The sequence below is a fragment of the Schistocerca nitens genome, unplaced genomic scaffold (genome assembly GCF_023898315.1).
Source record: "Schistocerca nitens isolate TAMUIC-IGC-003100 unplaced genomic scaffold, iqSchNite1.1 HiC_scaffold_372, whole genome shotgun sequence".
Lineage (NCBI taxonomy): Eukaryota > Metazoa > Arthropoda > Insecta > Orthoptera > Acrididae > Schistocerca > Schistocerca nitens.
In genome coordinates, this window is record NW_026045906.1 from 71,308 (window position 1) to 83,828 (window position 12,521).

At 50.6% G+C, this 12,521-nt stretch overlaps 16 non-coding genes across 16 annotated transcripts; all 16 read right to left on the bottom strand.

The window, feature by feature from the left end:
• Window positions 1–470: 470 nt before the first annotated feature.
• Window positions 471–543, bottom strand: Trnaa-agc (transfer RNA alanine (anticodon AGC)). Its single transcript has one exon. It is a non-coding gene; the product is annotated as a tRNA-Ala (tRNA).
• Window positions 544–966: 423 nt separating this feature from the next.
• Trnav-uac (transfer RNA valine (anticodon UAC)) lies at window positions 967–1,039 on the bottom strand. The gene has a single exon. It is a non-coding gene; the product is annotated as a tRNA-Val (tRNA).
• Window positions 1,040–2,097: 1,058 nt separating this feature from the next.
• Trnaa-agc (transfer RNA alanine (anticodon AGC)) lies at window positions 2,098–2,170 on the bottom strand. The gene has a single exon. It is a non-coding gene; the product is annotated as a tRNA-Ala (tRNA).
• Window positions 2,171–2,593: 423 nt separating this feature from the next.
• On the bottom strand, window positions 2,594–2,666 carry Trnaa-ugc (transfer RNA alanine (anticodon UGC)). Its single transcript has one exon. It is a non-coding gene; the product is annotated as a tRNA-Ala (tRNA).
• A 1,058-nt stretch (window positions 2,667–3,724) lies between these two features.
• Trnaa-agc (transfer RNA alanine (anticodon AGC)) lies at window positions 3,725–3,797 on the bottom strand. The gene has a single exon. It is a non-coding gene; the product is annotated as a tRNA-Ala (tRNA).
• Window positions 3,798–4,220: 423 nt separating this feature from the next.
• Window positions 4,221–4,293, bottom strand: Trnaa-ugc (transfer RNA alanine (anticodon UGC)). The gene has a single exon. It is a non-coding gene; the product is annotated as a tRNA-Ala (tRNA).
• Window positions 4,294–5,340: 1,047 nt separating this feature from the next.
• On the bottom strand, window positions 5,341–5,413 carry Trnaa-agc (transfer RNA alanine (anticodon AGC)). The gene has a single exon. It is a non-coding gene; the product is annotated as a tRNA-Ala (tRNA).
• Window positions 5,414–5,836: 423 nt separating this feature from the next.
• Window positions 5,837–5,909, bottom strand: Trnaa-ugc (transfer RNA alanine (anticodon UGC)). Its single transcript has one exon. It is a non-coding gene; the product is annotated as a tRNA-Ala (tRNA).
• Window positions 5,910–6,956: 1,047 nt separating this feature from the next.
• Trnaa-agc (transfer RNA alanine (anticodon AGC)) lies at window positions 6,957–7,029 on the bottom strand. The gene has a single exon. It is a non-coding gene; the product is annotated as a tRNA-Ala (tRNA).
• A 423-nt stretch (window positions 7,030–7,452) lies between these two features.
• Window positions 7,453–7,525, bottom strand: Trnaa-ugc (transfer RNA alanine (anticodon UGC)). The gene has a single exon. It is a non-coding gene; the product is annotated as a tRNA-Ala (tRNA).
• A 1,058-nt stretch (window positions 7,526–8,583) lies between these two features.
• On the bottom strand, window positions 8,584–8,656 carry Trnaa-agc (transfer RNA alanine (anticodon AGC)). Its single transcript has one exon. It is a non-coding gene; the product is annotated as a tRNA-Ala (tRNA).
• Window positions 8,657–9,079: 423 nt separating this feature from the next.
• On the bottom strand, window positions 9,080–9,152 carry Trnaa-ugc (transfer RNA alanine (anticodon UGC)). The gene has a single exon. It is a non-coding gene; the product is annotated as a tRNA-Ala (tRNA).
• Window positions 9,153–10,199: 1,047 nt separating this feature from the next.
• Trnaa-agc (transfer RNA alanine (anticodon AGC)) lies at window positions 10,200–10,272 on the bottom strand. The gene has a single exon. It is a non-coding gene; the product is annotated as a tRNA-Ala (tRNA).
• Window positions 10,273–10,695: 423 nt separating this feature from the next.
• Window positions 10,696–10,768, bottom strand: Trnaa-ugc (transfer RNA alanine (anticodon UGC)). The gene has a single exon. It is a non-coding gene; the product is annotated as a tRNA-Ala (tRNA).
• A 1,058-nt stretch (window positions 10,769–11,826) lies between these two features.
• Trnaa-agc (transfer RNA alanine (anticodon AGC)) lies at window positions 11,827–11,899 on the bottom strand. The gene has a single exon. It is a non-coding gene; the product is annotated as a tRNA-Ala (tRNA).
• Window positions 11,900–12,322: 423 nt separating this feature from the next.
• Window positions 12,323–12,395, bottom strand: Trnaa-ugc (transfer RNA alanine (anticodon UGC)). Its single transcript has one exon. It is a non-coding gene; the product is annotated as a tRNA-Ala (tRNA).
• Window positions 12,396–12,521: the final 126 nt, after the last annotated feature.

Consider the following 12,521-nt stretch of genomic DNA (forward strand, 5'->3'; position numbering starts at 1 on the left):
TACGGCTTAGGCCGCCCACCTAGTGTGGCTGCTCGGTGTCTGCAGGCAGCGAGGGGCTGCAAGCTTCCCGTGTTCGCGCCTGTGTCACCTCTGCTTGCTTGTCAGAGACAGAGTATCGCAAAACATACAACTCACTCCATGAATTGATTGCTACGGCATCTGTCATCAGCAGTCACAACTAGCAACACCAGTAGCAGCCGACTGCACGTAAAGAATGGGAATGTGCAGTGGGATTTTTGTGAACTCGGCGCAAGGCAGATCTTTCCGACATAGGTTTGAGAATCTTAAGGGCAGACTTGTACTGTTTCTAAATTCAGTGTAGCGGTGGGAGGAGGGTGCTTCCTGCGCGTAACATCACGCTTGCCAGTTGTGGCTGCTAATCGTTCGCTCGTATCTGCCTTGACACATTCGCTGGCTGTGAATTATCCCACTTGCGTGGCAGTGTGCGCATGTAGGTGTGTAAAAAATTCTGGAGGCGCTGGGTATCGATCCCAGTACCTCTCGCATGCTAAGCGAGCGCTCTACCATCTGAGCTACGCCCCCTGATGACAAATAGTGCTACATACAACCATATCAATATCACAGACCCCTTGCACTCCCATTATTCCGCAGACAAACACTATTCTCAATGTGTCCGTGAGGGTGTCTTTCAGGTTTCCTGCATTCTGTATCGAATCGTAGTTGGCCAAAATTAAAGTGGCGCGCACAACGTCGAAAATAGCGTTCGGCCACCGCTCTGAGTAAGACGAACGTGTTGTCCACTCTCTAGACTTCTTTGAGGTTAGGCCGTTATACCTAAGACAGATTTGCACTCGATGACACCTCGACAACAGCCGGTCCTCACATTTACGTCTTGCTCTCCTTACGTCAGTATACATCACATGAGCTGTGACGCTGGCTTTGCAACATCTTGCGTGTCTTTAGGCTCGCCGCGACCAACACTTACCATGCACTGTCCACAAAACATGGAGGCGCCGGGGCTTGAACCCGGGACCTTTCACATGTAAAGCGAACGCTCTACCAACTGAGCTACGCCCCCAAGGGCAACAAAGCTGCGCTGTTTTCCATTCTTTGCTACTCTGATGTGCACGGACCTGATGGTTGGTTGGTTTGTAGGGGTGAAGGGACCAGTGTACAAAGGCGCGGTCAAGTTCATATACACAAGAGTTCCAAGTAGTTTCGATGCTCTGGTATTACGACTACAAATTACGTCTGTATTTAACGTCTTAAATTGAAAGGACAGTCGACTGATGACCACAGCAGTTGAGTCCCATAGTGCTCAGAGCCATTTTTTGAAAGGACAGTCACAAACCTTGTCGACAATCACACCGCGCCAGAGGTAACAAGCACATCTGAAGCCCAATTGTGCACTCGACTGTTCATGCCAACTCACTGCCTCGCACTTTACTACTGTGTACCACTCTTGTCGTCCAACTGCAAAACACTGGGCCACAACACGTTTCCGCGTCTCCATTGCACTGCGCAAACTACGAAACGCTCCCCAAACATGGCACTCACCCATGCAGACGACTTTTCCGACTTTCCACGACGCTCACGCAACGCTCACGCTAGTGAAAGCCTTATTTAGAGCTTGACGTCGCGCCCAAGCGAGTGAGCACATTTCGCCTACGGCTTAGGCCGCCCACCTAGTGTGGCTGCTCGGTGTCTGCAGGCAGCGAGGGGCTGCAAGCTTCCCGTGTTCGCGCCTGTGTCACCTCTGCTTGCTTGTCAGAGACAGAGTATCGCAAAACATACAACTCACTCCATGAATTGATTGCTACGGCATCTGTCATCAGCAGTCACAACTAGCAACACCAGTAGCAGCCGACTGCACGTAAAGAATGGGAATGTGCAGTGGGATTTTTGTGAACTCGGCGCAAGGCAGATCTTTCCGACATAGGTTTGAGAATCTTAAGGGCAGACTTGTACTGTTTCTAAATTCAGTGTAGCGGTGGGAGGAGGGTGCTTCCTGCGCGTAACATCACGCTTGCCAGTTGTGGCTGCTAATCGTTCGCTCGTATCTGCCTTGACACATTCGCTGGCTGTGAATTATCCCACTTGCGTGGCAGTGTGCGCATGTAGGTGTGTTAAAAATTCTGGAGGCGCTGGGTATCGATCCCAGTACCTCTCGCATGCTAAGCGAGCGCTCTACCATCTGAGCTACGCCCCCTGATGACAAATAGTGCTACATACAATCATATCAATATCACAGACCCCTTGCACTCCCATTATTCCGCAGACAAACACTATTCTCAATGTGTCCGTGAGGGTGTCTTTCAGGTTTCCTGCATTCTGTATCGAATCGTAGTTGGCCAAAATTAAAGTGGCGCGCACAACGTCGAAAATAGCGTTCGGCCACCGCTCTGAGTAAGACGAACGTGTTGTCCACTCTCTAGACTTCTTTGAGGTTAGGCCGTTATACCTAAGACAGATTTGCACTCGATGACACCTCGACAACAGCCGGTCCTCACATTTACGTCTTGCTCTCCTTACGTCAGTATACATCACATGAGCTGTGACGCTGGCTTTGCAACATCTTGCGTGTCTTTAGGCTCGCCGCGACCAACACTTACCATGCACTGTCCACAAAACATGGAGGCGCCGGGGCTTGAACCCGGGACCTTTCACATGCAAAGCGAACGCTCTACCAACTGAGCTACGCCCCCAAGGGCAACAAAGCTGCGCTGTTTTCCATTCTTTGCTACTCTGATGTGCACGGACCTGATGGTTGGTTGGTTTGTAGGGGTGAAGGGACCAGTGTACAAAGGCGCGGTCAAGTTCATATACACAAGAGTTCCAAGTAGTTTCGATGCTCTGGTATTACGACTACAAATTACGTCTGTATTTAACGTCTTAAATTGAAAGGACAGTCGACTGATGACCACAGCAGTTGAGTCCCATAGTGCTCAGAGCCATTTTTTGAAAGGACAGTCACAAACCTTGTCGACAATCACACCGCGCCTGAGGTAACAAGCACATCTGAAGCCCAATTGTGCACTCGACTGTTCATGCCAACTCACTGCCTCGCACTTTACTACTGTGTACCACTCTTGTCGTCCAACTGCAAAACACTGGGCCACAACACGTTTCCGCGTCTCCATTGCACTGCGCAAACTACGAAACGCTCCCCAAACATGGCACTCACCCATGCAGACGACTTTTCCGACCTTCCACGACGCTCACGCAACGCTCACGCTAGTGAAAGCCTTATTTAGAGCTTGACGTCGCGCCCAAGCGAGTGAGCACATTTCGCCTACGGCTTAGGCCGCCCACCTAGTGTGGCTGCTCGGTGTCTGCAGGCAGCGAGGGGCTGCAAGCTTCCTGTGTTCGCGCCTGTGTCACCTCTGCTTGCTTGTCAGAGACAGAGTATCGCAAAACATACAACTCACTCCATGAATTGATTGCTACGGCATCTGTCATCAGCAGTCACAACTAGCAACACCAGTAGCAGCCGACTGCACGTAAAGAATGGGAATGTGCAGTGGGATTTTTGTGAACTCGGCGCAAGGCAGATCTTTCCGACATAGGTTTGAGAATCTTAAGGGCAGACTTGTACTGTTTCTAAATTCAGTGTAGCGGTGGGAGGAGGGTGCTTCCTGCGCGTAACATCACGCTTGCCAGTTGTGGCTGCTAATCGTTCGCTCGTATCTGCCTTGACACATTCGCTGGCTGTGAATTATCCCACTTGCGTGGCAGTGTGCGCATGTAGGTGTGTTAAAAATTCTGGAGGCGCTGGGTATCGATCCCAGTACCTCTCGCATGCTAAGCGAGCGCTCTACCATCTGAGCTACGCCCCCTGATGACAAATAGTGCTACATACAACCATATCAATATCACAGACCCCTTGCACTCCCATTATTCCGCAGACAAACACTATTCTCAATGTGTCCGTGAGGGTGTCTTTCAGGTTTCCTGCATTCTGTATCGAATCGTAGTTGGCCAAAATTAAAGTGGCGCGCACAACGTCGAAAATAGCGTTCGGCCACCGCTCTGAGTAAGACGAACGTGTTGTCCACTCTCTAGACTTCTTTGAGGTTAGGCCGTTATACCTAAGACAGATTTGCACTCGATGACACCTCGACAACAGCCGGTCCTCACATTTACGTCTTGCTCTCCTTACGTCAGTATACATCACATGAGCTGTGACGCTGGCTTTGCAACATCTTGCGTGTCTTTAGGCTCGCCGCGACCAACACTTACCATGCACTGTCCACAAAACATGGAGGCGCCGGGGCTTGAACCCGGGACCTTTCACATGCAAAGCGAACGCTCTACCAACTGAGCTACGCCCCCAAGGGCAACAAAGCTGCGCTGTTTTCCATTCTTTGCTACTCTGATGTGCACGGACCTGATGGTTGGTTGGTTTGTAGGGGTGAAGGGACCAGTGTACAAAGGCGCGGTCAAGTTCATATACACAAGAGTTCCAAGTAGTTTCGATGCTCTGGTATTACGACTACAAATTACGTCTGTATTTAACGTCTTAAATTGAAAGGACAGTCGACTGATGACCACAGCAGTTGAGTCCCATAGTGCTCAGAGCCATTTTTTGAAAGGACAGTCACAAACCTTGTCGACAATCACACCGCGCCAGAGGTAACAAGCACATCTGAAGCCCAATTGTGCACTCGACTGTTCATGCCAACTCACTGCCTCGCACTTTACTACTGTGTACCACTCTTGTCGTCCAACTGCAAAACACTGGGCCACAACACGTTTCCGCGTCTCCATTGCACTGCGCAAACTACGAAACGCTCCCCAAACATGGCACTCACCCATGCAGACGACTTTTCCGACTTTCCACGACGCTCACGCTAGTGAAAGCCTTATTTAGAGCTTGACGTCGCGCCCAAGCGAGTGAGCACATTTCGCCTACGGCTTAGGCCGCCCACCTAGTGTGGCTGCTCGGTGTCTGCAGGCAGCGAGGGGCTGCAAGCTTCCTGTGTTCGCGCCTGTGTCACCTCTGCTTGCTTGTCAGAGACAGAGTATCGCAAAACATACAACTCACTCCATGAATTGATTGCTACGGCATCTGTCATCAGCAGTCACAACTAGCAACACCAGTAGCAGCCGACTGCACGTAAAGAATGGGAATGTGCAGTGGGATTTTTGTGAACTCGGCGCAAGGCAGATCTTTCCGACATAGGTTTGAGAATCTTAAGGGCAGACTTGTACTGTTTCTAAATTCAGTGTAGCGGTGGGAGGAGGGTGCTTCCTGCGCGTAACATCACGCTTGCCAGTTGTGGCTGCTAATCGTTCGCTCGTATCTGCCTTGACACATTCGCTGGCTGTGAATTATCCCACTTGCGTGGCAGTGTGCGCATGTAGGTGTGTTAAAAATTCTGGAGGCGCTGGGTATCGATCCCAGTACCTCTCGCATGCTAAGCGAGCGCTCTACCATCTGAGCTACGCCCCCTGATGACAAATAGTGCTACATACAACCATATCAATATCACAGACCCCTTGCACTCCCATTATTCCGCAGACAAACACTATTCTCAATGTGTCCGTGAGGGTGTCTTTCAGGTTTCCTGCATTCTGTATCGAATCGTAGTTGGCCAAAATTAAAGTGGCGCGCACAACGTCGAAAATAGCGTTCGGCCACCGCTCTGAGTAAGACGAACGTGTTGTCCACTCTCTAGACTTCTTTGAGGTTAGGCCGTTATACCTAAGACAGATTTGCACTCGATGACACCTCGACAACAGCCGGTCCTCACATTTACGTCTTGCTCTCCTTACGTCAGTATACATCACATGAGCTGTGACGCTGGCTTTGCAACATCTTGCGTGTCTTTAGGCTCGCCGCGACCAACACTTACCATGCACTGTCCACAAAACATGGAGGCGCCGGGGCTTGAACCCGGGACCTTTCACATGCAAAGCGAACGCTCTACCAACTGAGCTACGCCCCCAAGGGCAACAAAGCTGCGCTGTTTTCCATTCTTTGCTACTCTGATGTGCACGGACCTGATGGTTGGTTGGTTTGTAGGGGTGAAGGGACCAGTGTACAAAGGCGCGGTCAAGTTCATATACACAAGAGTTCCAAGTAGTTTCGATGCTCTGGTATTACGACTACAAATTACGTCTGTATTTAACGTCTTAAATTGAAAGGACAGTCGACTGATGACCACAGCAGTTGAGTCCCATAGTGCTCAGAGCCATTTTTTGAAAGGACAGTCACAAACCTTGTCGACAATCACACCGCGCCAGAGGTAACAAGCACATCTGAAGCCCAATTGTGCACTCGACTGTTCATGCCAACTCACTGCCTCGCACTTTACTACTGTGTACCACTCTTGTCGTCCAACTGCAAAACACTGGGCCACAACACGTTTCCGCGTCTCCATTGCACTGCGCAAACTACGAAACGCTCCCCAAACATGGCACTCACCCATGCAGACGACTTTTCCGACTTTCCACGACGCTCACGCTAGTGAAAGCCTTATTTAGAGCTTGACGTCGCGCCCAAGCGAGTGAGCACATTTCGCCTACGGCTTAGGCCGCCCACCTAGTGTGGCTGCTCGGTGTCTGCAGGCAGCGAGGGGCTGCAAGCTTCCCGTGTTCGCGCCTGTGTCACCTCTGCTTGCTTGTCAGAGACAGAGTATCGCAAAACATACAACTCACTCCATGAATTGATTGCTACGGCATCTGTCATCAGCAGTCACAACTAGCAACACCAGTAGCAGCCGACTGCACGTAAAGAATGGGAATGTGCAGTGGGATTTTTGTGAACTCGGCGCAAGGCAGATCTTTCCGACATAGGTTTGAGAATCTTAAGGGCAGACTTGTACTGTTTCTAAATTCAGTGTAGCGGTGGGAGGAGGGTGCTTCCTGCGCGTAACATCACGCTTGCCAGTTGTGGCTGCTAATCGTTCGCTCGTATCTGCCTTGACACATTCGCTGGCTGTGAATTATCCCACTTGCGTGGCAGTGTGCGCATGTAGGTGTGTTAAAAATTCTGGAGGCGCTGGGTATCGATCCCAGTACCTCTCGCATGCTAAGCGAGCGCTCTACCATCTGAGCTACGCCCCCTGATGACAAATAGTGCTACATACAATCATATCAATATCACAGACCCCTTGCACTCCCATTATTCCGCAGACAAACACTATTCTCAATGTGTCCGTGAGGGTGTCTTTCAGGTTTCCTGCATTCTGTATCGAATCGTAGTTGGCCAAAATTAAAGTGGCGCGCACAACGTCGAAAATAGCGTTCGGCCACCGCTCTGAGTAAGACGAACGTGTTGTCCACTCTCTAGACTTCTTTGAGGTTAGGCCGTTATACCTAAGACAGATTTGCACTCGATGACACCTCGACAACAGCCGGTCCTCACATTTACGTCTTGCTCTCCTTACGTCAGTATACATCACATGAGCTGTGACGCTGGCTTTGCAACATCTTGCGTGTCTTTAGGCTCGCCGCGACCAACACTTACCATGCACTGTCCACAAAACATGGAGGCGCCGGGGCTTGAACCCGGGACCTTTCACATGCAAAGCGAACGCTCTACCAACTGAGCTACGCCCCCAAGGGCAACAAAGCTGCGCTGTTTTCCATTCTTTGCTACTCTGATGTGCACGGACCTGATGGTTGGTTGGTTTGTAGGGGTGAAGGGACCAGTGTACAAAGGCGCGGTCAAGTTCATATACACAAGAGTTCCAAGTAGTTTCGATGCTCTGGTATTACGACTACAAATTACGTCTGTATTTAACGTCTTAAATTGAAAGGACAGTCGACTGATGACCACAGCAGTTGAGTCCCATAGTGCTCAGAGCCATTTTTTGAAAGGACAGTCACAAACCTTGTCGACAATCACACCGCGCCTGAGGTAACAAGCACATCTGAAGCCCAATTGTGCACTCGACTGTTCATGCCAACTCACTGCCTCGCACTTTACTACTGTGTACCACTCTTGTCGTCCAACTGCAAAACACTGGGCCACAACACGTTTCCGCGTCTCCATTGCACTGCGCAAACTACGAAACGCTCCCCAAACATGGCACTCACCCATGCAGACGACTTTTCCGACCTTCCACGACGCTCACGCAACGCTCACGCTAGTGAAAGCCTTATTTAGAGCTTGACGTCGCGCCCAAGCGAGTGAGCACATTTCGCCTACGGCTTAGGCCGCCCACCTAGTGTGGCTGCTCGGTGTCTGCAGGCAGCGAGGGGCTGCAAGCTTCCTGTGTTCGCGCCTGTGTCACCTCTGCTTGCTTGTCAGAGACAGAGTATCGCAAAACATACAACTCACTCCATGAATTGATTGCTACGGCATCTGTCATCAGCAGTCACAACTAGCAACACCAGTAGCAGCCGACTGCACGTAAAGAATGGGAATGTGCAGTGGGATTTTTGTGAACTCGGCGCAAGGCAGATCTTTCCGACATAGGTTTGAGAATCTTAAGGGCAGACTTGTACTGTTTCTAAATTCAGTGTAGCGGTGGGAGGAGGGTGCTTCCTGCGCGTAACATCACGCTTGCCAGTTGTGGCTGCTAATCGTTCGCTCGTATCTGCCTTGACACATTCGCTGGCTGTGAATTATCCCACTTGCGTGGCAGTGTGCGCATGTAGGTGTGTTAAAAATTCTGGAGGCGCTGGGTATCGATCCCAGTACCTCTCGCATGCTAAGCGAGCGCTCTACCATCTGAGCTACGCCCCCTGATGACAAATAGTGCTACATACAACCATATCAATATCACAGACCCCTTGCACTCCCATTATTCCGCAGACAAACACTATTCTCAATGTGTCCGTGAGGGTGTCTTTCAGGTTTCCTGCATTCTGTATCGAATCGTAGTTGGCCAAAATTAAAGTGGCGCGCACAACGTCGAAAATAGCGTTCGGCCACCGCTCTGAGTAAGACGAACGTGTTGTCCACTCTCTAGACTTCTTTGAGGTTAGGCCGTTATACCTAAGACAGATTTGCACTCGATGACACCTCGACAACAGCCGGTCCTCACATTTACGTCTTGCTCTCCTTACGTCAGTATACATCACATGAGCTGTGACGCTGGCTTTGCAACATCTTGCGTGTCTTTAGGCTCGCCGCGACCAACACTTACCATGCACTGTCCACAAAACATGGAGGCGCCGGGGCTTGAACCCGGGACCTTTCACATGCAAAGCGAACGCTCTACCAACTGAGCTACGCCCCCAAGGGCAACAAAGCTGCGCTGTTTTCCATTCTTTGCTACTCTGATGTGCACGGACCTGATGGTTGGTTGGTTTGTAGGGGTGAAGGGACCAGTGTACAAAGGCGCGGTCAAGTTCATATACACAAGAGTTCCAAGTAGTTTCGATGCTCTGGTATTACGACTACAAATTACGTCTGTATTTAACGTCTTAAATTGAAAGGACAGTCGACTGATGACCACAGCAGTTGAGTCCCATAGTGCTCAGAGCCATTTTTTGAAAGGACAGTCACAAACCTTGTCGACAATCACACCGCGCCAGAGGTAACAAGCACATCTGAAGCCCAATTGTGCACTCGACTGTTCATGCCAACTCACTGCCTCGCACTTTACTACTGTGTACCACTCTTGTCGTCCAACTGCAAAACACTGGGCCACAACACGTTTCCGCGTCTCCATTGCACTGCGCAAACTACGAAACGCTCCCCAAACATGGCACTCACCCATGCAGACGACTTTTCCGACTTTCCACGACGCTCACGCTAGTGAAAGCCTTATTTAGAGCTTGACGTCGCGCCCAAGCGAGTGAGCACATTTCGCCTACGGCTTAGGCCGCCCACCTAGTGTGGCTGCTCGGTGTCTGCAGGCAGCGAGGGGCTGCAAGCTTCCCGTGTTCGCGCCTGTGTCACCTCTGCTTGCTTGTCAGAGACAGAGTATCGCAAAACATACAACTCACTCCATGAATTGATTGCTACGGCATCTGTCATCAGCAGTCACAACTAGCAACACCAGTAGCAGCCGACTGCACGTAAAGAATGGGAATGTGCAGTGGGATTTTTGTGAACTCGGCGCAAGGCAGATCTTTCCGACATAGGTTTGAGAATCTTAAGGGCAGACTTGTACTGTTTCTAAATTCAGTGTAGCGGTGGGAGGAGGGTGCTTCCTGCGCGTAACATCACGCTTGCCAGTTGTGGCTGCTAATCGTTCGCTCGTATCTGCCTTGACACATTCGCTGGCTGTGAATTATCCCACTTGCGTGGCAGTGTGCGCATGTAGGTGTGTTAAAAATTCTGGAGGCGCTGGGTATCGATCCCAGTACCTCTCGCATGCTAAGCGAGCGCTCTACCATCTGAGCTACGCCCCCTGATGACAAATAGTGCTACATACAATCATATCAATATCACAGACCCCTTGCACTCCCATTATTCCGCAGACAAACACTATTCTCAATGTGTCCGTGAGGGTGTCTTTCAGGTTTCCTGCATTCTGTATCGAATCGTAGTTGGCCAAAATTAAAGTGGCGCGCACAACGTCGAAAATAGCGTTCGGCCACCGCTCTGAGTAAGACGAACGTGTTGTCCACTCTCTAGACTTCTTTGAGGTTAGGCCGTTATACCTAAGACAGATTTGCACTCGATGACACCTCGACAACAGCCGGTCCTCACATTTACGTCTTGCTCTCCTTACGTCAGTATACATCACATGAGCTGTGACGCTGGCTTTGCAACATCTTGCGTGTCTTTAGGCTCGCCGCGACCAACACTTACCATGCACTGTCCACAAAACATGGAGGCGCCGGGGCTTGAACCCGGGACCTTTCACATGCAAAGCGAACGCTCTACCAACTGAGCTACGCCCCCAAGGGCAACAAAGCTGCGCTGTTTTCCATTCTTTGCTACTCTGATGTGCACGGACCTGATGGTTGGTTGGTTTGTAGGGGTGAAGGGACCAGTGTACAAAGGCGCGGTCAAGTTCATATACACAAGAGTTCCAAGTAGTTTCGATGCTCTGGTATTACGACTACAAATTACGTCTGTATTTAACGTCTTAAATTGAAAGGACAGTCGACTGATGACCACAGCAGTTGAGTCCCATAGTGCTCAGAGCCATTTTTTGAAAGGACAGTCACAAACCTTGTCGACAATCACACCGCGCCTGAGGTAACAAGCACATCTGAAGCCCAATTGTGCACTCGACTGTTCATGCCAACTCACTGCCTCGCACTTTACTACTGTGTACCACTCTTGTCGTCCAACTGCAAAACACTGGGCCACAACACGTTTCCGCGTCTCCATTGCACTGCGCAAACTACGAAACGCTCCCCAAACATGGCACTCACCCATGCAGACGACTTTTCCGACCTTCCACGACGCTCACGCAACGCTCACGCTAGTGAAAGCCTTATTTAGAGCTTGACGTCGCGCCCAAGCGAGTGAGCACATTTCGCCTACGGCTTAGGCCGCCCACCTAGTGTGGCTGCTCGGTGTCTGCAGGCAGCGAGGGGCTGCAAGCTTCCCGTGTTCGCGCCTGTGTCACCTCTGCTTGCTTGTCAGAGACAGAGTATCGCAAAACATACAACTCACTCCATGAATTGATTGCTACGGCATCTGTCATCAGCAGTCACAACTAGCAACACCAGTAGCAGCCGACTGCACGTAAAGAATGGGAATGTGCAGTGGGATTTTTGTGAACTCGGCGCAAGGCAGATCTTTCCGACATAGGTTTGAGAATCTTAAGGGCAGACTTGTACTGTTTCTAAATTCAGTGTAGCGGTGGGAGGAGGGTGCTTCCTGCGCGTAACATCACGCTTGCCAGTTGTGGCTGCTAATCGTTCGCTCGTATCTGCCTTGACACATTCGCTGGCTGTGAATTATCCCACTTGCGTGGCAGTGTGCGCATGTAGGTGTGTTAAAAATTCTGGAGGCGCTGGGTATCGATCCCAGTACCTCTCGCATGCTAAGCGAGCGCTCTACCATCTGAGCTACGCCCCCTGATGACAAATAGTGCTACATACAATCATATCAATATCACAGACCCCTTGCACTCCCATTATTCCGCAGACAAACACTATTCTCAATGTGTCCGTGAGGGTGTCTTTCAGGTTTCCTGCATTCTGTATCGAATCGTAGTTGGCCAAAATTAAAGTGGCGCGCACAACGTCGAAAATAGCGTTCGGCCACCGCTCTGAGTAAGACGAACGTGTTGTCCACTCTCTAGACTTCTTTGAGGTTAGGCCGTTATACCTAAGACAGATTTGCACTCGATGACACCTCGACAACAGCCGGTCCTCACATTTACGTCTTGCTCTCCTTACGTCAGTATACATCACATGAGCTGTGACGCTGGCTTTGCAACATCTTGCGTGTCTTTAGGCTCGCCGCGACCAACACTTACCATGCACTGTCCACAAAACATGGAGGCGCCGGGGCTTGAACCCGGGACCTTTCACATGCAAAGCGAACGCTCTACCAACTGAGCTACGCCCCCAAGGGCAACAAAGCTGCGCTGTTTTCCATTCTTTGCTACTCTGATGTGCACGGACCTGATGGTTGGTTGGTTTGTAGGGGTGAAGGGACCAGTGTACAAAGGCGCGGTCAAGTTCATATACACAAG